The sequence below is a fragment of the Scyliorhinus torazame genome, chromosome 6 (genome assembly GCF_047496885.1).
Source record: "Scyliorhinus torazame isolate Kashiwa2021f chromosome 6, sScyTor2.1, whole genome shotgun sequence".
In the NCBI taxonomy this organism is placed as follows: domain Eukaryota; kingdom Metazoa; phylum Chordata; class Chondrichthyes; order Carcharhiniformes; family Scyliorhinidae; genus Scyliorhinus; species Scyliorhinus torazame.
Window position 1 is genome coordinate 51,750,289 of NC_092712.1, and position 22,108 is coordinate 51,772,396.

General features: G+C 48.2%; 1 long non-coding RNA gene across 1 annotated transcript in view; it reads left to right on the plus strand.

The window, feature by feature from the left end:
- LOC140425704 (uncharacterized) overlaps positions 1 to 22,108 on the plus strand; it is a 28,955-nt gene that overhangs the window by 5,379 nt on the left and 1,468 nt on the right. Inside the window, exon 2 of the long non-coding RNA XR_011947933.1 lies at positions 8,208 to 8,316. This is a non-coding gene — a long non-coding RNA (uncharacterized lncRNA). The remainder of the gene's footprint in view (positions 1 to 8,207; positions 8,317 to 22,108) is intronic.

Genomic DNA, 22,108 nt, shown 5'->3' on the forward strand with positions numbered 1-22,108 from the left:
TTTACCGTAACACATATCATGAGGGTGACACCTGGACTGTGATATCACGGTTCAAACGGTCGCACCTAGATGAAATTGAGTTTGGGTGTAATGATTTACTGAGCTACAATGCAGTAACAGGTTTCCATGTGGCCAGGTCCCAAAGAACGGTGATGCGCGTGATGTGCTGTAATGGGATTCTTTGCCTATTTCCAGTGGTGTAGTGTAGCATTCTACATTTATAGTAACAGGAATACGCCATCAAACTCTTTTCACCATTTATTTAGATCATGCCTTACCTGCACCAACCAATTACCAACCCATCACACAAGGTTATCTCCATTTCACTGAACTCTCATTCTTAGTGTAATCTACAGGATAGCATCATAAAAATAAATGTATCTGGATGTCCAAATAAACAACATCTTTACACTGCACTGGAGTTTGTATTGGATTCCAGTAAGAGTGCAAAAGTTGGAGTTTGGTGACTTAGGGAGTTTGGTGTACAGGGAGCCTTTTCTACCTTTCCTCAGAAAGAAGAGTGGCTGCCTTGTAAGGTAGGACCTGGTGAGTATTTCTACGGTCCTTAATATACCCTCAATTAGAGCAAGTAAAGGGAGTAATTTAAGGGCAAGTCATGGCAGGGCAGCTCGGCCACATGAAATGCTCTTCTTGTGCGATGTGGGAAGTCAGAGACACTTCCAGTGTTCAGGATGATCACATTTGCACAAAGTGTCTCCAGCTGCAACTACTCGAAATCCAGGTTTCGGAGCTGCAGCTGAGACTGGAGTCACTGTGGAACATCTGCAAGGATGAGACCTTTGACGACAGCACATACGGTGAGGCAGTCACACAGCAGGTAACAAGTGTACAGACAGAAAAGGAGCGGGTAATGGTCAGGCATAGCAAAAGTGCTTAGGCAGGTAGTGCAGGAATTCTCTGGATCCTTCTCCCTCTCCAGCAGGTTTTCTGTTTTGGATGCTTTCGGGGGCGGGAGGGGCTGGGGGGAGTTCTTTGTTGAATGCAGCAAGAGCCACGTCTGTGGCACTGTGAGGCTCAAGTGCACAGGGTGGGTGAGAAATAAAAGCAGGAGGGCAATAGTGATAGGGAATTCTCTTGTAAGGGGAATAGGTAGACCTTTCTGTGGCCGCAAATATGAATCCAGGATAGTGCGTTGCCAGGGTCGAGGATGTCACTGAGTGCCTGCTGGACATTCTGAGGGGGGAGGGTGAACAGCCAGATATTGTGGTCCATATCGCTACTAACGATGTGGGTATGAGTAATAGAATTTCATAGAATCCCTGTAGTGCAGAAGGAGGTCGTGTGGCCCATAGAATCTGCACCGGCCCTTCGAAAGAGCACCACACCTAGGCCCACATCCCCACCCTTCCCCATACTCCCATAGCCACACCTAACCTTTTGGACACTAAGGGGAAATTCAGCATGGCCAATCCACCTAACCTGCACATATTTGGACTGTGGGAGGAAACCGGAGCGCCCGGAGGAAACCCATGCAGACACGGGAAGAACGTGCAAACTCCACACAGACAGTCACTTGAGATCAGATTAGAACCCGGGTCCCTGGCACTGTAAGGCAGCTGTGTTACCGTGCCGCCAAAGAGAGATGAGGTCCTGAAAGCAGAATCTAGGGAGCTAGGAAATAAATTAAAAAGCAGGGTCTCAAAGATAGTAATCTCAGGATTACTCTCAATGCCAAATTCGAGCCGGAGCAGGAATTGGAAAATAGGCCAGATGTATGCATGGCTGCAGAGATGGTATGGGGGAAGGGATTTGGATTCCTGAGGCATTGAGATTGATTCTGTGGAATGTGCCACCTGTACAAGCTGGACGGATTGCACCCCAGCAGGACTAGGACCAATATCCTTTCAGGGGTATTTGCTAGCACTATGGGCAGAGAGTTTAAACTCAAGTGGCAGGGGGGGTGGTAACCTGAATGGGGAGACACAAGAGAATGAAACAAAGACATAAATGAAAAACAAAAAGAAAGCTTAAGTGGAAGGTAGAGGAAACAAGGGCTAGCAGCAAATTGGGCCATAGTACAAAAGGAAAATGTGGAAAAATGTGAAAAAGTCAAGACTAAAGGGACTGTATCTGAATTAACAGCACAAATTGCGATACAGGGGTGCAATAAGATTGCGATTACCAAGACATGGCTGCAAGGTGACCAAGGCTTGGAATTGAATATTGAGGATACTCAATATTTAGTCAGGAAAGGCAAAAAGGGAAAGGAGGTGAAATGAAATGAAAATCGCTTATTGTCACAAGTAGGCTTTAAATGAAGTTACTGTAAAAAGCCCCTCGTCGCCACATTCCGGCGCCTGTTCGGGGAGGCTGGTATGGGAATTGAACCCACGCTGCTGGCCTTGTTCTGCTTTACAAGCCAGATGTTTAGCCCACTGTGCTAAACCAGCCCCAGTGGTGGAGTGGTGTTGTTAGTTAAGAATGTAATTATTACAATAGTGAGAGAGAATATTGGCTCAGAAAATATAGATGTAAAATCGATTGAGCTAAGAAGTAACATGGGGTGGAAAATATTAGTGAGAGTTTCCTATAAGTCTCCAAACAATAGTGTTAAGGTAGTGGATGGTGTTAAACAGAAAATTAGAGATACATGTAACAAGGGTGCAACAGTAATCATGGGAGACTTTAATCTACATATGTATTGGGCAAACCAAATTAGCAACAATACTGTGCTGCATGATTCTTGCAGTGTGTGTGAGATGGTTTTATAGACCAGTATGTTGAGAAACCAATTCGGGAACATGCTATCCTAGATTTGGTATTGAGAAGGGTTAATTAATAATCTTGTTGTGCGTGATCCTTTAGAAAACAATGATCATAATATGATAGGAATTCTTCATTTGGGTAAAACATGAAGTAGTCTGATCTGAAACTAGGGTCCTAAGTCTAAACAAAGGAAACTACAAAGATATGAGGGGCGAAATTCTCCGGAAACGGCGCGATGTCCACCGACTGGCGCCCAAGACAGCGCAAATCAGTCGGGCATCACGCTGCCCCAAAGGTGTGGAATGCTCCGCATCTTGGGGGCCGAGCCTGAACCTTAAGGGGCTAGGTCGGCGCCGGACGGATTTCCACCCCGCCAGCTGGCGGAAAAGGCCTTTGGTGCCCCACCAGCTGGCACGGAAATGACATCTCCGGGCGGCGCATGCGCGGGAGCGTTAGCGGCCGCTGACGGCATTCCCAAGTATGCGCATTGGAGAGAGTCTCTTCCGCCTCCGCCATGGTGGAGACCGTGGCGAAGGGGGAAGGGAAAGAGTGCCCTCACGGCACAGGCCCGCCCGCGGATCGGTGGGCCCTGATCGCGGGCCAGGCCACCGTGGGGGCACCCCCCGGGGCCAGATCACCCCGTGCCCCCCCCCCCAGGACCACGGAGCCCGCCCGCGCCGCCTTGTCCCGCCGGTAAGATAGGTGGTTTAATCTACGCCGGCAGGACAGGCATTTTAGCGGCGGGACTTCGGGCCAACCGGGCCGGAGAATCGTGCGGGGGGGCCCACCAACCGGCGCGGCGCGATTCCCGCCCCCGCCGAATATCCAGTGCCAGAGACTTCAGCAACCGGCGGGGGCGGGATTCATGCCAGCCCCCGGTGATTCTCCGACCCGGCGGGGGGTTGGAGAATCTCGCCCCAGGTGTGAGTTGATTAAGATAGATTGGGGAATTTAATTGAAAAGCATTATGGTGCATCGGCAATGACTAATAATTGAAGAATGAATGTACACATTGCAACAGTTATACATTCCATTCTGATGGAAAAACAGAAAAGTGGCCCAACCGTGGCTTACAAAATAAATTAAGGACAGTACTATTAGATTCAAAGAGGAGTCATATAAAGTACCATGTCTAAATATTGGGAGCAGTTCAGAATTCAATGAAGGAGGACCAAGATGTTGATTAAGTGGGGAAAGTAGAGTATGAGAGTAAAAAAGCGGACTGTAAAAACTTCTAAATGTATATTAAAAAAAACATTAGTGAAGGCAAAGATGTGCAGGTTAGGTGGATTGGCCATGATAAATTGCCCTTAGTGTCCAAAATTGCCCTTAGTGTTGGGTGGGGTTACTGAGTTATGGGGATAGTGTGGCGGTGTTGACCTTGGGTGGGGTGCTCTTTCCAAGAGCCGGTGCAGACTCGATGGGCCGAATAGCCTCCTTCTGCACTGTAAATTCTATGAAATTTATAACAAAGAACAAGGAAATGGCAGAGCAATTAAACAAGTGCTTTAGTTCTGTCTTCATGGAAGAAGACACAAATAACTTCCCAGAAAGACGATGGAACCAAGGTGCTACTGAAAAGGACAAATTCAAAGAAAATAGCATTACTTAAAAAAAGCACTGGAGAAATTAATGGATTGAAAGCCAATAAATCTCCAGGGCCTGACAATCTAGATCCCAGAGTACTAAAGGAGGTGGTTAGGAAAATAATGGATGTGTTGGCAAATGGTATGCTGACCTTCATTGTAAGAGGACTTGAGTGCATGAGCAAGGATCTTAGTGCGGCTCTATAGGTCCCTGGTGAAACGGCGTTGGGGAAAATCAGGATCGACACTGGGAGCTGATCTGATTGCAATGCTCCGACCCCCGTTGGCAGCAGGATCGAGGTCCATGAACGTGCGTCGGCGGGAGATGTAAATAAATGCATATAGATCTTAATGACCCATTTGCATTCACGAGTGGCCCCAACACCCTATTCTCCAGTCGTCTGTGATTCTCTGGTCCCCGTGACCGGAATCACGTGGGCGCGGATGACTTGTGGTGTCTACTAGCGTGACCCTGGGGTGGTGGGACACACGATGGGCCAAGGGGGCCACTCCTCTAAGGAGTGCACATGCATGAGTGATTGGAATGCACCTCGTGCTTGGAATGCACTTACCACTCTTTGATGTGGTCACTTTTTGTAAACATTGGAGTTTCACCATTTAGAGTCACTGATTCATGAAGGGAGATGAATGAATCAAACCTGCAGCTATTTTGTGGAAGATGTCAATCACAGCCCACTACCAGAAAGTTATGTATGGCTTGCAGCTAATGGGTCTGCCAGGTTGAAACACAGGCCACAGCCGTTCTCCTCTGAGGAATGGACACTTGGAGCCTCAGCTAAGTGTTACAGCTGTAATTGTTTGCACTTCCCCTGTCTGGACTGCTCTCTACCTTCCAGACAGGGGCCGCTTTTCTGGGGCATGAGGTTTGTGGCGGGGGTGGTTCCCTCTAGTCAGGTGGTCCCTGTAGGGGGTCCCTTTAATTAGAGGGTCTCTGTGGGGTTCCTGTGGGGAGTTCCTCCAGTTATCGGGTCCCTGTTGGGGATACTTCAGTTAGGGGTCCCTTGGGGGGTGGGTCCCTCTAGTCAGGGGCTCTCTGTGGGGGTCGCTTTAGTTAGGAGGTCGCTGGGTGTGTCCCCCTATTACAGGTGTCCCTGGGTTTTTTTCCCCATTACAGGGGTCCCTGTGGGGAGTGGGGTCTTCCTATTAGAGAGGTCCTGTGAGTGGTTCTCCCTATTACAGGAGTCCCTCAGGGTCAGGCCGGGTCAATCTTGGGGGTTGGGGGGCACCGAAGCAGGGCACGGGGGGGTGGGGGGGGGGGGGGTGGGTTTAGAGCTGCTTTTTTGTTTTAGCGAGGGGGCACGATGACTGGCCAGTAGACCTCGCTATCGGGCCGCCCGCACAAAATGGAGGCGCAATAGTGGGATTCCCTCGGGAATCCTTGTATTCCATACCACGCATAAATTTGCATGGTAGGGAACAGTGAATTGCTTGCCGGTTTGGGCTCCCAGGGGGATTGTAAACCAGTTGCAATTGCAATTGCAGTTGCAAACACTGCGCAGGTACAGATGTCTGCCGACCGCACTGCGCATGTGCGACGCCGTACACCGCGTCACGACGCCGCGTCATGACGTGCCCAAACTGTGGCAACGCCCACTTAAAGGGGCACTGCCCTGCAAGAGGCAGGCGATGTTTCAACTGCGGGAAGCCTGGACACTATGCCTTGTGCAGGTCTGCACCACCAGTCAGGCTTCAATCCCGCCCATCAAGGCGCTGTCGTCCCCGCCACCACCTCTCCGGCGGTCGGCCAGGATCAGACGCAAGCCACAGAGACTGGACTTATGAACATTTGTTATGTTTGCTATGTTCTGCGTTCTCGCATTAGACAGCTGTTTTCACATGTACATATGCTCACATCCACTGCATGTATATATGTTAGGGCAGCACGGTAGCATAATGGTTAGCACAATTGCTTCACAGCTCCAGGGTCCCAGGTTCGATTCCCAGCTTGAGTCACTGTCTGTGCGGAGTCTGCACATCCTCCCCGTGTGTGCGTGGGTTTCCTCCGGGTGCTCCGGTTTCCTCCCACAGTCCAAAGATGTGTAGGTTAGGTGGATTGGTCATGCTAAATTGCCCTTAGTGTCCAGAATTACCCTCAGTGTTGGGTTGGGTTACTGGGTTCTGGGGATAGGGTGGAGGTGTGGACCTTGGGTAGGGTGCTCTTTCCAAGAACCGGTGCAGACTCGATGGGCCGAATGCCTCCTTCCGCACTGTAAATTCTACGATTCTATGTTAATATTGGCCTATTCTTGTAAATACGCTCACACATGTCATCCAAACATGAAAAAAAGGGAGATGTCATGATATGCAGGCACACACACACAAAATGATATACAGGCAAGTAGCTAATGGACACAGAGAACAGGACATGACCAATAAGCAGGCAGGACACTCAGGGGTGGGATCTGACTATAAAAGACACGAGGCACTCACACTCAGCCTCCTTCCACTGATGAACAGCTAGAGAGTCAGTCAAGGGTGTTGTTACAATCTCACACCCCCACCACGTGGCTAAGAGCTAGTCTGGTTCAGTCAGACAGAGTAACCACACTTAGGTTAGCAGAGAGTCGAACTCACAGAGAACTATACTAACTGTGCTATTAGTTCAATAAACCTGATTGAACTAACTTCAAGGTCTGGAGTATCTTTCTGATCTAAGCTGCACCCAGTTGCAGCCAGTGTTAGACCAGTGTACCGAACACGACACCCGCCAGCGGCACGGCTCCCGACTCGAGTGTGGCAGCACTGAGACCACACGTGTCCCGCGCGGTCAGGAACTTGACCCTTTGGGGGCGGAACATCGCAGGAGGGCCTGGTGATGATGCGCCATCGCTGTTGCAACGGCGCAAGACACGGTTACACCATTCCGGAGGGGGCGGAGCATGGCTGACCGACGTCAAACTGGCGCCGGCCCCGATTTGGTCGTCGGAGTCGATCCTCCGCCCGAATGCCGATTAAGATATTGGCATCAGGCAACGGAGAATTCCGCCCCTAGTCTCCCAAACGGAGAATCCTGCCCCTGAAATCTGACAGAGCTGGTCACACTGGATGCAGGGATGTTGATTTCTCTGGCTTAGGTGTCTAGAACAAGGGGTCACAGTCTCAGGGTAGGCCATTTAAAATTGAGACGTAGAAAAACATCTTCACTCAGAGGGTGGTGAATGAGGTCTGGTGTCTCCATGCTAACTGATGGGGCAATGGACAGGAAATGCCCCACCAGTAGCCCAAAGCCTCCACTGGAACAGTTTTTGCCTCTGCTCTGAAGGGCCTCTTGAACCTTTTTATATCCTGCGCACCTCCGAGGATGCCTCCATGTTGAGGTGCTCTTTTAGTCTCCGATCTTCCTCAGCAGTGCCCCCCTCTCCCAGAGGGGCTGACAAGACATGGAAGATTGCTAAGCCGGTCTCCCTGCTGGCAAGTGTAGGCTCAGGATCCCTGCTTGGTCCTCACATTAGAATCCTGAAGCCCAAGGTAAAACCCAGACCATTATTTCCACAACAGCTCAATGAAATGTGATTCCAGCAGCAAACATTGCAAATAATGTGGAGCCTTGAGGCGAACACATTGTCGCTCTTTCCTGCCGTCAGAACAAGCCCACGTAATTTAATTTCAAATACCTTGAAGGCAGGAATCAATTACCATTCAACCTATATCACTCAATAAACTAATTGAGAGACTCAAAAAGCTCAACTTCCTTCAAAACGATTTTAGTCTTCAGCGTTCAAGGTTGGATATTAGTCATGTGCGGGTCCAGGGGGGGATGGTGTGGGCTGAGGGTTTCATTAGTATTCGTGAAAAAAAGAAATAGGTTGAGTGTGTCTGTCAGTGACTTCAATTTAGACAACTCATTATCACTTTTCTTTCTTGTCCAACCAGCTTGATGTGGACCTGTGTGATCTCAGTTCCGGTATTTAAAGGGACAATCCAAACATGCAAGTTGAAAGGGTTGGAGTTGCTGCGAGGGACTCCAAGCACTGAAGTGAAGGTCAGACATGCACCGTTTCATTCTGGGGCAGCATGGTAGCACAGTGGTTAGCACAGTTGCGTCACAGCGCCAGGGTCCCAGGTTCGCTTCCCGGCTTTGATCACTGTCTGTGCGGCGTCTGCACGTTCTCCCCGTGTCTGCGTGGGTTTCCTCCCACAGTCCAAAGACGTGAAGGTTAGGTGGATTGGCCATGATAAATTGCACTTAGTGTCCAAAAAGATTAGGTGGGGTTACTGGGTTATGGGGATAGTGGAGGTTTGGGGCGCTCGTTCCAAAGGGCTGGTGCAGACTCGATGGGCTGAATAGCCTCCTTCTGCACTATAAATTCTATGTTCTATGTTCTATATGCGCGGCTTTAAAGGGAGCTGTGAGGAGCTGGAGGAAGGCAATCTTCCCTGTTATCTGGAGGAATAAATCTGCAGCTGAGGTAAAGAAGGTCTGGTTGGAGGTTGCCAAGGTGGTGCTATGCTCCTGGGTGAAATGCAGAAAGTGGTTTAATGGTCCAAGCAGAACTGCCACAAAACTGACACATTCACCTTTGTCCTGGTGTCTGCATCCACCTCACTCTCCCTTCTCAAGTCCTCTCGATCACATCACTCTTCCAGCTGCCGTCATTCGCAGGTGCCCTCAGATTCACTGAAGGAGGCCATTTGGCCCATTGTGTCTGCACCGGCTCTCCAAATGAGCATGGCTTAGTGCCATTCCCCTGCCCTTTCCGTGTGCCCTTGCACGTTGTGATCATCTAATACCTGACCTGTCCTGTCACCAACTGAGGCCCTGAGCTCATAGTCTCATAGAACTTACAGTGCAGAAGGAGGCCATTCAGTCCATCGAGCACCCTACTCAAGCCCACACCATCACTCTATCCCTGTAACCCAGTAACCCCACCCAACTGGCCAGTTAATGACCACTTAAGTGCCTCATCCCACCCCCGCTGGTATTAAACCAGCTGCATGCGGATATGTCTCAATGCAGCATGCACGGCAGATAAACTTTGCTGGCAGTTTGACACCTCTTGGAATGAGAGTTCCTCTATCAAAGGCACTCAGTGCCTGATTGCGGATCTGGATATTGGGAAGGGGGCCTGCTGAGAGCCGCCCCACTGCCCTCGTTGCTGATCCCCTTGCGCCCCTATATTTGTGGTCTTCCAATCCCGGGAAAGCCTCCCTCCCCACCCCACATTAGTATCTGTGGCCTGGATCGCTCCATGACCCTGAGACTCCAGTGTCAACCTTCTGGCAGCAGCCACCACCTCCTTGGAGGTACTGCTGAGCACAAGTCTGCCAGCCTTTGATTAGCCGGCAGCTCTCGGTAGTTCAGGCTTCTGCCCGTGGGTCTTGGTTCCAGCGGAAAGCCCACCAGGGACCTCTCACCACTGCCTGATTGTGTGTCGTTCAAAGGGCCTTTCTGAAAAGAAGCAACACGCGGATATCTTGCTGGCACTGCAGCCACAAGGTGGATTCACTTCAACCCGGTTCTTTCTGCCCATTGTATCCTCGGATATTATGGATGAAGAAGGGAATCAGTGAACAGCAGCAGATAATATGTGATGCACTTATGGGCCTTTCAAAGCACACTCCCTGCAATTGCAGAGTGACAGGAGGAGTCCATCCCAGTTACAAAGGAGGTGATGTCGTGGGTCATTGAGATGGTGCCCTTTCCATGAATAGATGATCAGCTCTGTGGTCTGTGAGATGCTCCAATGAAATGGGTCCATGCAGACCTTCAACATCATCGTAAAGACTCTGTCTGACAGCATATCTGCTCCCTTTAACAGGTTGACAGATCCCTTAGCTTCAGGCTTACAGGGTCGCCCTGATCTGAAACATGCTCTCCCACACATTTTTAATTGTGAAGAGTTGCTAAGTTATGAGAGGAATGGTGGTGAAAGGGTCAGTACTTGTAGAGACTCCACTCAAAACCCTTCCAAACAGCCTTCCGCTCAGTCTGTAGCTCATGTGCTTCCTTATCTCCCCATGGCTGAATCTAACCTGCACAATTAAAGGCAGGACAGTCCTCAACAGGGCATTCATGGTCTCCAACACCCAGAGGACAAGGGTGATTGAGGAGTCAGAGCAGGGAATGTGAACAGCCTTTACCTCTGCTGACACCATTTCTGGTTGCACCATCTGGGAGCAGCAGGGAAAGGAAGAGGTTGGCTTTATAGTTGCACAGAAATATGTGCGTGGATGCATGGAAAAGATTGTTTTGATAAGTCTCTGTTCCTTATTTACATCACATAAATGTTATTCTGTTTCACCCCTCTCACATCTTGTCCATTCTAAGCTGTTTGATGATGGATGTGAGGAATGTTGAAGACTTTGCTGGCGGGTGAGCAGGGAAGTGGATGGGCTGAGTGGCACCTTCATTTTCTTGCGATATGGGTCCACAGCTGCAGCCTGAAGTGAACTTTGCATTGAGAAAGGCATCATGGACAGCAATTGGAGCAGCTCGGGGGTTTATGACCCTCAGCATCTTCCTCCCACCGCTCTGAGTTACCTGAGCATCTGAGTCTCTTCACCCTGTTCAAGCATTGTGCAATGTTGTATAAACCACGACCATTCTGGAGACCCTGGGCAGGATTCTCCGATTCTGGGGCTATGTCCTCACTCCGGCGTGGGAACGGTGGCGTTTTACGCCAGAAAAAGCGGCGCAAAATGGCCACCGATTTCCCTGTTTTGCTAGGGGCCAGCAGGACGGCAGCGTAAAGCATTTGGCTCTAGCTGCCGATACTCCCCGGAGAATTGTCGGGTCTGTGGGCGCACCGTATTTCATGGCGGACGCAGCCCGTGGACCCGGTCCACAAAATAGTGCCCCCCCTTTGGCCTGCTCATGCGCCACAGGCCCCCCCCCCATAGTGCCCCCAGCCCAAAATAATGTTCCCCCTGCCCGCGGATCGGCCCTCCGCTGACTGTGGCGGCGCTGGACTGAGTCCACAGCCACCTCGCTGAGCTCCCGGCGGTTGAGACCATGAGAGACCCACGCCATCGGGAACCCGGCCGTTCGGGGGCGGAGCATCAGGGGGCGGGCCTCATCAATGTCCTGAAGCCGTTGATACGTGGCATACTCTCCGAGTATGCCGCTTTGGACGGGGGAGGGCTTCGCGAAAGCGCCGCCGCCCGTAATTCTGTCGTAAACTTGGATTCCCCGGCCGTTCGCCGAACGCGAATTCGCCGTCGGCGACCGGAGAATCCAGCCCCCTGTCTGCTTGATGATCCTGATGTGAGAGACCAACTGAGGAATGTATAGGAGACCACGTCACAGAGGAGGTATTGTGGAAAAATCTTTTTCCTGCTGGCAAGGGGCATGCTATAACGTGCAAAAAACGAGCCTCGTTTTGGCCGCCTATAGCGGGGTCTTTCTTGGTGTCTGCAGCGCCGAGAATGACCTCGCTCTCTAACGGGACTCTGTTGATTTTATTGGCCTCGGTCGAAAACGTCCTGCTGAAGCCGTACTGACCTCACTTCCTGCACTGAGAAGTTCAGCTCGCAAGTGCAGGAAGAGATCGGAGCACCATTTTCAAAAGCCGCCCCGATCGTTCGAAGCTCTTCGGAATCCCCACCGCAGCCTCCGGACCCCTCACCTCCTCCCCTCCCCCATTGCCTCATAGAGAATCCTCCAGCCCACCCCTCATCCCATCTCTTAAGGGCAGGGCACGTCTGGCCCATCCCTGGCATGGGTGACCTGGCATCAGGGCACCTTGTTAGTGCCTTTGCCAGCCTGGGAGTGCCAGCTGGACACCCTGGCAGAACCAGGGTGGCACTACCAGGTTGCCCAGGTGGCGGTGCTAAGGTGTCATGTTGCAGCTGTATAGAACCTTAGTTAGGCCACACTTGGAGTATAGTGTTCAATTTTGGTCGCCACACTAGCAGAAGGATGTGGAGGCTTTAGAGAGGGTGCAGAAGAGATTTACCAGGATGTTGCCTGGTATGGAGGGCATTAGCTATGAGAAGCGCTTGAATAAACTCGGTTTGTTCTCACTGGAACGACGGAGGCTGAGGGGCGACCTGATAGAGGTTTACAAAATTATGAGGGGCATAGACAGAGTGGATAGTCAGAGGCTTTTCCCCAGGGCAGAGGGGTCAATTACTAGGGGGCATAGGTTTAAGGTGCGAGGGGCAAGGTTTAGAGGAGATGTACAAGGGAAGTTTTTTACACAGAGGGTAGTGGGTGCCTGGAACTTGCTGCCGGAGGAGGTGGTGGAAGCAGGGACGATAGTGACGTTTAAGGGGCATCTTGACAAATACATGAATAGGATGGGAATAGAGGGATACGGACCCAGGAAGTGTAGAAGATTTTAGTTTAGTCGGGCAGCACGGTCGGCACAGGCTTGGTGGGCCGAAGGGCCTGTTCCTGTGCTGTACTTTTCTTTGTTCTTTGTATCAGGGTGCGAGCTGGAGAGCTAGGGCATCGCCCTGCCCATAATCCCACCACCGGGGCATCTGATGACCTGGAGGACCCCTCCAGTTGCAATTACGCATGGTCCACGTTTCTGTGGACCAGTGCTAAACGGCGCCATTTTGCGTTCTGCGTGGTGCGGGTGTTAATTCCCAGGCCTCGGGAGAATTGAAAGCAGACTTATTTAAATGAGCCATTAAACATATTTTAATCTGGATCTCACCCAGCGAGGGCGAAATCCAGATCGCCAGGTCTCACAAGGCATTCCGAGGGTTGCAAATCTCACGAGAGGCCTCTTGTGAGATTTAACGGCCTTGTCGTGTCACTGAATCGGACGCTACGAGGCCATTCAACCACGCCCGTGAATCCTGAGAGTTTATCTTCCCTACAATTGATTCAACACACCCCAAACCCTCCACCCACCTCGTACCCCAGTGCCCCCCACCCACCCACCATGGACTCATCTTGCTTTCTGGTGACAAGTTTCAGAAAACTGGGAGCCTGTGGAACCAACGTTAATGTTAAAAGAATGTGTCAGTCCAATTGAGCAATTAGCATATAATTGGCAGCCCCACTCTGCTGGCAAGAGCTCATGCAAGCAGCCTAAGATACTCAAATTAAATGCAGAGGTTGATGGGTTGGAAGCCGAATTTCCAAAGTTCCGACAGCTCCAAATGTTTAATCTGCAAACCCATGCGCGCTCTTCCAGGCTAAAGTTCAACCCCACCACCATTCTCGTTGGCCCTGGAGGACTAACCCTTGCGTCGTTCAATCTCTCTCTCTTACAGCCAATCACAGACCTCCTTTTTGTCCTTGTCCCACAGATGCCTTGTTTAAAAAAAACTACCACGTCTCTAACTTTTCCCAGTTTTGCCCACAGACCTGAAAGACTAACTTTCGCCCCGCGGATGCTGCCGTAACCTGCTGAGGTTTCTGTTTGATTAAAACCCAGTCCTCTGGCTTTGCTTTCACGCTGCTATCGTTAAAAAGAACTGCCCAGAGGCGAGCATGTTCACACATTGGTAACCATCGCGGCACAGTTAAAATCACATGGGGTCAAAAATGTTTGTCAAAACCGATCACTAATTTCTTCCAGTTCTGCTGAAAGGTCAGCAACCTGGAGCCTTAACGCTCCCCACAGGAGATGCTGAGAATTTCCACCATGTTTTGTTTCTATTTCGGAGATTAAAAAAGTTTGAAACAAGCCAATTAAAAAGTCAAGTGGAACAAGCCGAATTTGGTCAAATTCCCAGCATTCATGTTCGGGCTCATCAGCAGTAACCAAGATCAACCACAGCAAGAGAGGAAGAAATAATGTTTTGCAAATGTTTATGTCAAAGAGCCCAAATCCATAACAGAAATAAAGGGAATCAAAAGGATCTAAAGGCCCCGATTAGAAGATGGTGGAATATCAAAGGACAAGAACTTTTGAGGAATGAAATTACCAAGATACTGCAGGTGTCCGAAATCCATAGAATGCCTACAATGCAAAAGGAGGCCATTCAACCCATTGAGTCTGCACTGACCCTCCGAAAGAGAACCCTATGGAGTCCCACTTCCCCATCCAACCTCCCCCCCCCCCCCGTAACCCCACCTAACCGGCACATCTTTGGACTGTGGGAGGACACTGGAGCACCCGGAGGAAACCCACGCAGACACGGGAAGAACGTGCAGACAGTGACCCAAGGCCGGAATCGAACCCTGGCACTGTGCAGCAGCAGTGCTAACCACCGTGCAAACCAATGTGGGAGAAAAAGCAGAGAATGATCAGTCGGTCTGTCAGCATCTTTGGAGAGAGAAACAGAGTTAACAGGTGGGATTTCCTGTCCGAAGTCAACCCACCCGCAGAAATTCCCACGGCAGGTGGGACCAGACAACTTAGGCCAAGCTTTCAGGTCAATGAGTTTAACTTCAAGCCAGCTCTGTAATTGGGGTAGATAACAAAGGATGGACTGAAGAATAGAAAAAGCATCTCTGTGGGTAGAGCCAATTTTGTACCTTTTTGTACCCAAAATTGTACAATTTCGTACAATTTTGGGCTGGATCTCAAATAACGACGAGTCAGAATACAGGAGGGAGATTGAGAACCTAGTGGAATGGTGCAGCGACAACAATCTATCCCTCAATGCCAGCAAAACTAAAGAGCTGGTCACTGACTTCAGGAAGCAAAGTACTGTACACATCCCTGTCAACATCAATGGGGCCGAGGTGGAGATGGTTAGCAGCTTCAAATTCCTATGGGTGCACATCTCCAAAAATATGTCCTGGTCCACCCACGTCGACGCTACCACCAAGAAAGCACAGCAGCGCCTATACTTCCTCAGGAAACTAAGGAAATTTGGCATGTCCACATTAACCCTTACTAACTTTTACAGATGCACGATAGAAAGCATCCTATCTGGCTGCGTCACAGCCTGGTATGGCAACTGCTCGGCCCAGGACCGCAAGAAACTTCAGAGAGTCGTGAACACCGCCCAGTCCATCACACGAACCTGCCTCCCATCCATTGACTCCATCTACACCTCCCGCTGCCTGGGGAAAGCGGGCAGCAAAATCAAAAACCTCTCCCACCCGGCTTATTCACTCTTCCAACTTCTTCCATCGGGCAGGGGATACAGAAGTCTGAGAACACGCACGAACAAACTCACAAACAGCTTCTTCCCCGCTATTACCAGATTCCTAAATGGCCCACTTATGGACTGACCTCATTAACACTACACCCTGTATGCTTCATCCGATGCCGGTGCTTATGTAGTTACATTGTATATCTTGTGTTGCCCTATTATGTATTTTCTTTTGTCCCTTTTTCTTCCCATGTACTTAATGATCGATTGAGTTTCTCGCGGAAAAATACTTTTCACCGTACCTTGGTACACGTGACAATAAACAAATCCAATCCAATCCAATCCTTGTTCAAATGGAAGTCTTGTGGCATATTGGGTAGTGTCCCCGCCTCTGAGCCTGTTCAAGTCTCAGTTCAGGACTTGATGGTCAAGGAAGGCTGGTTCATAACCTGGCATGAGTTTCAATCTGCAAAACCCTCCCAGCACATATCAATGGAAGAGAAGAAGGGTGGGGGAGATTGCAGGTCAGCCATGTGATGGAGCTTCTCCCATCATTAGCCATAGTTCCAGAGTAGAACATACATGTAAAAGTGAATGTTGTCATAGCAACATCAGACTCCCAGAGTGAACTGTAATGCACCAGCACCTTTGTTCCAAACTCCCAAATTGGGGGGGGGGGGAGCTTTTCTGCAATGTTCTCTTGATCATCCATTGCAACCTTCATCAAAAAAAGAAAGACTAAGAGCACCTTGTTTACCTCATGACATCCCCAAGCAGTTTGTAATCAAAAGTACTTCTGAAATGCAGTGACTTTTGTAATGGGGCAAACACAGCAGTAAAAACGTACCTCAACCAGCAAAGCTTTTAAAGGTAGCAGTTGAGGGATAGGGATTGGTTACCTCAGATGGTGAGAATGTGATGCAGGATAACACAAACAGCTTGGATTCAATCCTCGTCCTGGCTGAGATAGTTCTTCAGGCCTACCCTCGCCTTACACCATAGTCATATCATTTGTAAGGGTCCTTCCTGCTGATTCCCTTACTTCCCCTTCCTTTATTTTTGCTGTTATCATTTTTAATCCATGGGTGTTGAATGGGCATGTATCTTCAAGTCAAGCATCAGGGAAAAGGGGGAATTCAAGAAGTTGCAACATTATGTATGGTGCCATAATTTAGTGGCCATTATTGAAACATGGTTAAAGGATGGTCACGACTGGGAGTTAAATATCCGAGGGTATCAAACTATTCGGAAGGACAGAGTGGATGATAAGTGATGCGGTGTAACTCTGTTATTTAAGGATGACATCCGGGCAATAGTAAGGGATGACATCGGTGCTATGGAGGATAAGGTTGAATCCATTTGGGTGGAAATCAGGAATAGTAAGGCGAAAAAGTCACTGATAGTAGTCTATAGGCCACCAAATAGTAACATTATGGTGGGGCAGGCAATAAAAAAAGAAATAACAGATGCATGTAGAAATGTACAGCAATTATCATGGGGGATTTTAATCTACATGTCGATTGGTTTAACCAGGTCGGTCAAGGCAGCCTTGAGGAAGGGTTTATAGAATATGTCCGCGATAGTTTCCGAGAACAGTATGTAATGGAACCTACGAGGGAACAAGCGGTCTTAGATCTGGTCCTGTGTAATGAGACAGGATTGATTCAGGATCTCATAGTTAGGGATCCTCTCGGAAGGAGCGATCACAATATGGTGGAATTTAAAATACAGATGGAGGGTGAGAAGGTAAAATCAAACACTAGTGTTTTATGCTTAAACAAAGGAGATTACAATGGGATGAGAGAAGAACTAGCTAAGGTAGACTGGGAGCAAAGACTTTATGGTGACACAGTTGAGGAACAGTGGAGAACCTTCCAAGTGATTTTTCACAGTGCTCAGCAAAGGTTTATACCAACAAAAAAGGAAGGACGGTAGAAAGAGGGAAAATTGACCATGGATATCGCAGGAAATAAGGGAGAGTATCAAATTTAAGGAAAAAACATACAAAGTGGCAAAGATTAGTGGGAGACTAGAGGACCGGGAAATCTTTAGGGGGCAACAGAAAGCTACTAAAAAAGCTATAAAGAAGAGTAAGATAGATTATGAGAGTAAACTTGCTCAGAATATAAAAACAGATAGTAAAAGTTTCCACAAATATATAAAACAAAAAAGAGTGGCTAAGGTAAATATTGGTCCTTTAGAGGATGAGAAGGGAGATTTAATAATGGGAGATGAGGAAATGGCTGAGGAACTGAACAGGTTTTTTGGGTCGGTCTTCACAGTGGAAGACACAAATAACATGCCAGTGACTGATGGAAATGAGGCTATGCCAGGTGAGGTCCTTGAGAGGATTGTTATCACTAAGGAGGTAGTGATGGGAAAGCTAATGGGGCTAAAGGTAGACAAGTCTCCTGGCCCTGATGGAATGCATCCCAGAGTGCTAAAAGAGATAGCTAGGGAAATTACAAATGCACTCGTGCTAATTTACAAAAATTCACTAGACTCTGGGGTGGTCCCGGCGGATTGGAAATTAGCAAATGTGACACCATTGTTTAAAAAAGGAGGTAGGCAGAAAGCGGGTAATTATAGGCCAGTGAACTTAACTTCGATAGTAGGGAAGATGCTGGAATCTATCATCAAGGAAGAAATAGCAAGGCATCTGGATGGAAATTGTCCCATTGGGCAGACGCAGCATGGTTTCATAAAGGGCAGGTCGTGCCTAACTAATTTGGGGTATTTTTTGAGGACATTACCAATGCGGTAAATAACGGGGAGCCAATGGATGTGGCATATCTGGATTTCCAGAAAGCCTTTGACAAGGTGCCACACAAAAGGTTGCTGCATAAGATAAAGATGCATGGCATTAAGGGTAAAGTAGTAGCATGGATAGAGGATTGATTAATTAATAAAAAGCAAAGAGTGAGGGTTAATCGGTGTTTCTCTGGTTGGCAATCAGTAGCTAGTGGTGTCCTTCAGGGATCAGTGTTTGGCCCACAATTGTTCACAATTTACATAGTTGATTTGGAGTTGGGGACCAAGGGCAATGTGTCCAAGTTTGCAGACGACACTAAGATGAGTGGTAAAGCAAAAAGTGCAGAGGATACTGGACGTCTGCAGAGGGATTTGGATAGGCTAAGTGAATGGGCTAGGGTCTGGCAGATGGAATACAATGTTGACAAATGTGAGGTTATCCATTTTGGTAGGAATAACAGCAAAAGGGATTATTATTTAAATGATAAAATATTAAAACATGCTGCTGTGCAGAGAGACCTGGGTGTGCTAGTGCATGAGTCGCAAAAAGTTGGTTTACAGGTGCAACAGGTGATTAAGAAGGCAAATGGAATTTTGTCCTTCATTGCTAGAGGGATGGAGTTTAAGACTAGGGAGGTTCTGCTGCAATTGTATAAGGTGTCACACCTGGAGTATTGTGTTCAGTTTTGGTCTCCTTACTTGAGAAAGGACGTACAGGCACTGGAGGGTGTGCAGAGGAGATTCACTGGGTTAATCCCAGAGCTGAAGGGGTTGTATTACGAGGAGAGGTTGAGTAGACTGGGAATGTACTCATTGGAATTTTGAAGGATGAGGGGGGATCTTATAGAAACATATAAAATTATGAAGGGAACAGATAGGATAGGTGCGGGCAGGTTGTTTCCACTGGCGGGTGAAAGCAGAACTATGGGGCATAGCCTGAAAATAAGGGGAAGTAGATTTAGGACTGAGTTTAGGAGGAACTTCTTCACCCAAAGAGTTGTGAATCTATGGAATTCCTTGCCCAGTGAAGCAGTAGAGGCTCCTTCATTAAATGTTTTTAAGATAAAGATAGATAATCTTTTGAAGAATAAAGGGATTAAGGGTTATGTTGTTCAGGCCGGAAAGTGGAGCTGGGTCCACAAAAATCAGCCATGATCGCATTGAATGGCGGAGCAGGCTCGAGGGGCCAGATGGCCTACTCCTGCTCCTACTTCTTGTGTTCTTATGTTCTTATATGCTACTAGCTTTAGACAGCAAGAGCCAGACTTCTCAGCACCCAAGAGATGGGGTGGGACTCGGTTTGATTGATTGACTGGTGGCCAATGAATTGGTCAAAAGGCAGTATTCTGCCTGGTAACAGGTGGTGATTGGATCATGCCTGAGTGGAATGATTTTCAGAGACTTGGAGCTCAGTTTGAACCCTGTTCGCTCAGGTAAGGACCTGCTCCCCCTCTCTCACTCTTTCTCTCTGTCCCTCTCTCCCTCTCCCTCTACGTCCCTCTCCCTCTCTTTCCCTCTCCCTCTCTGTCCCTCTCCCTCTTTGAAGGGAGGTCTGCTTAAAGACGACCATCTGAAACTACGACACTTTTGCCTTTATCTTATGATTTTCACCCCTCCCCCCCCCCCCTCCACCCTCCCTGTTTTTGAGTGTTTGTGTGTAAAAAGGGCTGGGGAAGGGCAAGTTAAAGTAGGGGATTTGGAATTAGATAATAGTTAACCAGTTGTATTTGATGCATATTTCATCATAGTTCTTGTTGGAAATAAAAAGTAATTGTGTTTAAATTTACAAACCTGGTGATTATTGGGGAGCCAAGGGCCAAAGACTCTGGATACTTTTCTGAGAATTATTTGTTAATTCAATTGTGTTGTGACTCTGGGTCAAGGGGGGCTGGAATTGACCGTGCTCTACCACAGGGGGTTATAACACATGACATGAAGCATAATCATAATCTTTAGAAAACAATAAAACGACACAAAGAAGACGAGGGAGAGAATTGAGGGATCGGAGAAAAGACTCGCAGCCAACATAAAGGGCAATTCAAAAGTCTTCTACAGGCACATAAATACTAAAAGGGTGGTGGTACAAAGAGAAGGGCTGATTAAGGAACAAAAAGGATATTTACACATGGAGACTGGGGGCATAGCTTCGGTGTTGAATGAATGTTTTGCATCTGCCGTTACCAAGGAAGCAGGCGTCACCCTGCTTTGCATCACCCTCATGGTGATAAGAGGAGGAAACTGCCCCTAGAAGGATTCAAAATTGACAAGGACGAGGTATTGGAAAATTTGTCAGTACTTAAAGTTGACAAGACACCGGGACCGGATGAAATGCATCCAAGGATATTGAAGGAAGAGAGAGTGGAAATTGCAGGGGAGCTGGTCATAATCTTCCAGTCTTCCCTAAACTCGGGGGGGGGGGGGGGGGCAGAGGACTGCAGAATTGATTACACCCTTGCTCAGCCCAGAAATTACAGATCAATCAATTTAACTTTGGTGTTGGGGAAGCTTCCAGAAACAATTATTCAGAGATAGAATTAATAAACACCATGAAAAATGTGGGTTTATTAGGAAGAGCCAGCATGGATTTTGTAAGGGAAAATTATGTTTAACTAACTTACTGGAGTTTATTTTGAAGAGATGGCAGAGGGTTGATGAGGGTAATGCTCTTGATGTGGTGTATGTGGTCTTTCAGAAGGCATTCAATATAGTGCTACACAACAGACTGGTGAGAAAAGGTATAACTCATGGAATAAAATGGACATGTGGATACAAAATTGCCTGAATAATAGGAAGCAGAGATTAATGGCCGATGCACATGTTTTGGGCCAGAGGAAGGTTTGTAGTGAAGTTCCCTGAGGGTTGGTATTGATGTCCTTTCTTTTCCTGATGTACATTAATGATCTAGATTATGGTGTGCAGCGAGGATTTTAAAAGTTTGCAGATCACTCAAAGCTTGGAAGCATTTTAAATTATGAAGAGGAAAGTGTAGAAATTTCAAAGGACATAAACAAGTTAGTTAATGGGCAGACAGGTGGCAGATTAAGTTCAATGCACAGAAGTGTGAGATGATGCATTTTGGTAGGAAGAACATGGGGAGACAATATAAAATAAGAGGCAACATTCTTAAAGGGGTGCAGGAGCAGAAGGGTCTGGGTGTTGATGTGCATAGATCATTGGAGATGGTGGGAAAGTTGAGGGAGCAGTTAATAAAGCATATAGTATGCTGGGATTTTGTAATAGGGACATTGAGTGCAAGAGCAAGGAGGTTATGCTGAACTTATACAAGACACTAGTTAGACCTCAGCTGGAATATTGTACAGTTCTGGGCTCCACACTATAGGAAGGATGTGAACACATTGGAGAGAGTGCGGAAAAGGTTTACAAGAATGGTTCAAGGGATAAGAAACATCACTTTTGAAGATTGATTGGGGAGGTTTGGACTGTTCTTCTTGGAGAGAAGAAGGCTAAGAGGAGATTTAATAGAGATGTTCAAAATCATGAGGGGGCTGGACAGAGTAGACAGGGAGAAACTGTTCCCCCTCGTAAAAGGATCAAGAACAAGAGGGCAGAGATTTAAAGTGATTTGCAAAAGAAGCAAATGAGATGTGAGAAACAACTTTGACATACAATGAGTAGTTTGGGTCAGGAATGCACGGCCTGGAAGTATGATGGAGGCAGGTTCGATCGAGGCACTTAAAAGGGCATTTGATGATTATTTGAATAGAAACAATGTGCAGGGGTGCGGCGAACAGGCAGGGGGATGGCACTAAGTCATGCTGCTCATTTGGAGAGCCAGCACCAACATGATGAGCCGAATGACCTCCTTCTGCACCGTAACAATTCTGTGACTTTTTAAAAAATATAAATTTAGAGTACCCAATTAATTTTTTCCAATTAAGGGGGCAATTTAGCGTGGTCAATCCACCTACCCTGCACATCTTTGAGTTGTGGGGGCGAGACCCACGCAGACACGGGGAGAATGTGCAAACTCCACACGGACAGTGACCCAGAGCCGGGATCGAACCTGGGACCTCGGCGCCGTGAGGCAGAGTGCTAACCACTGCGCCACCGTGCTGCCC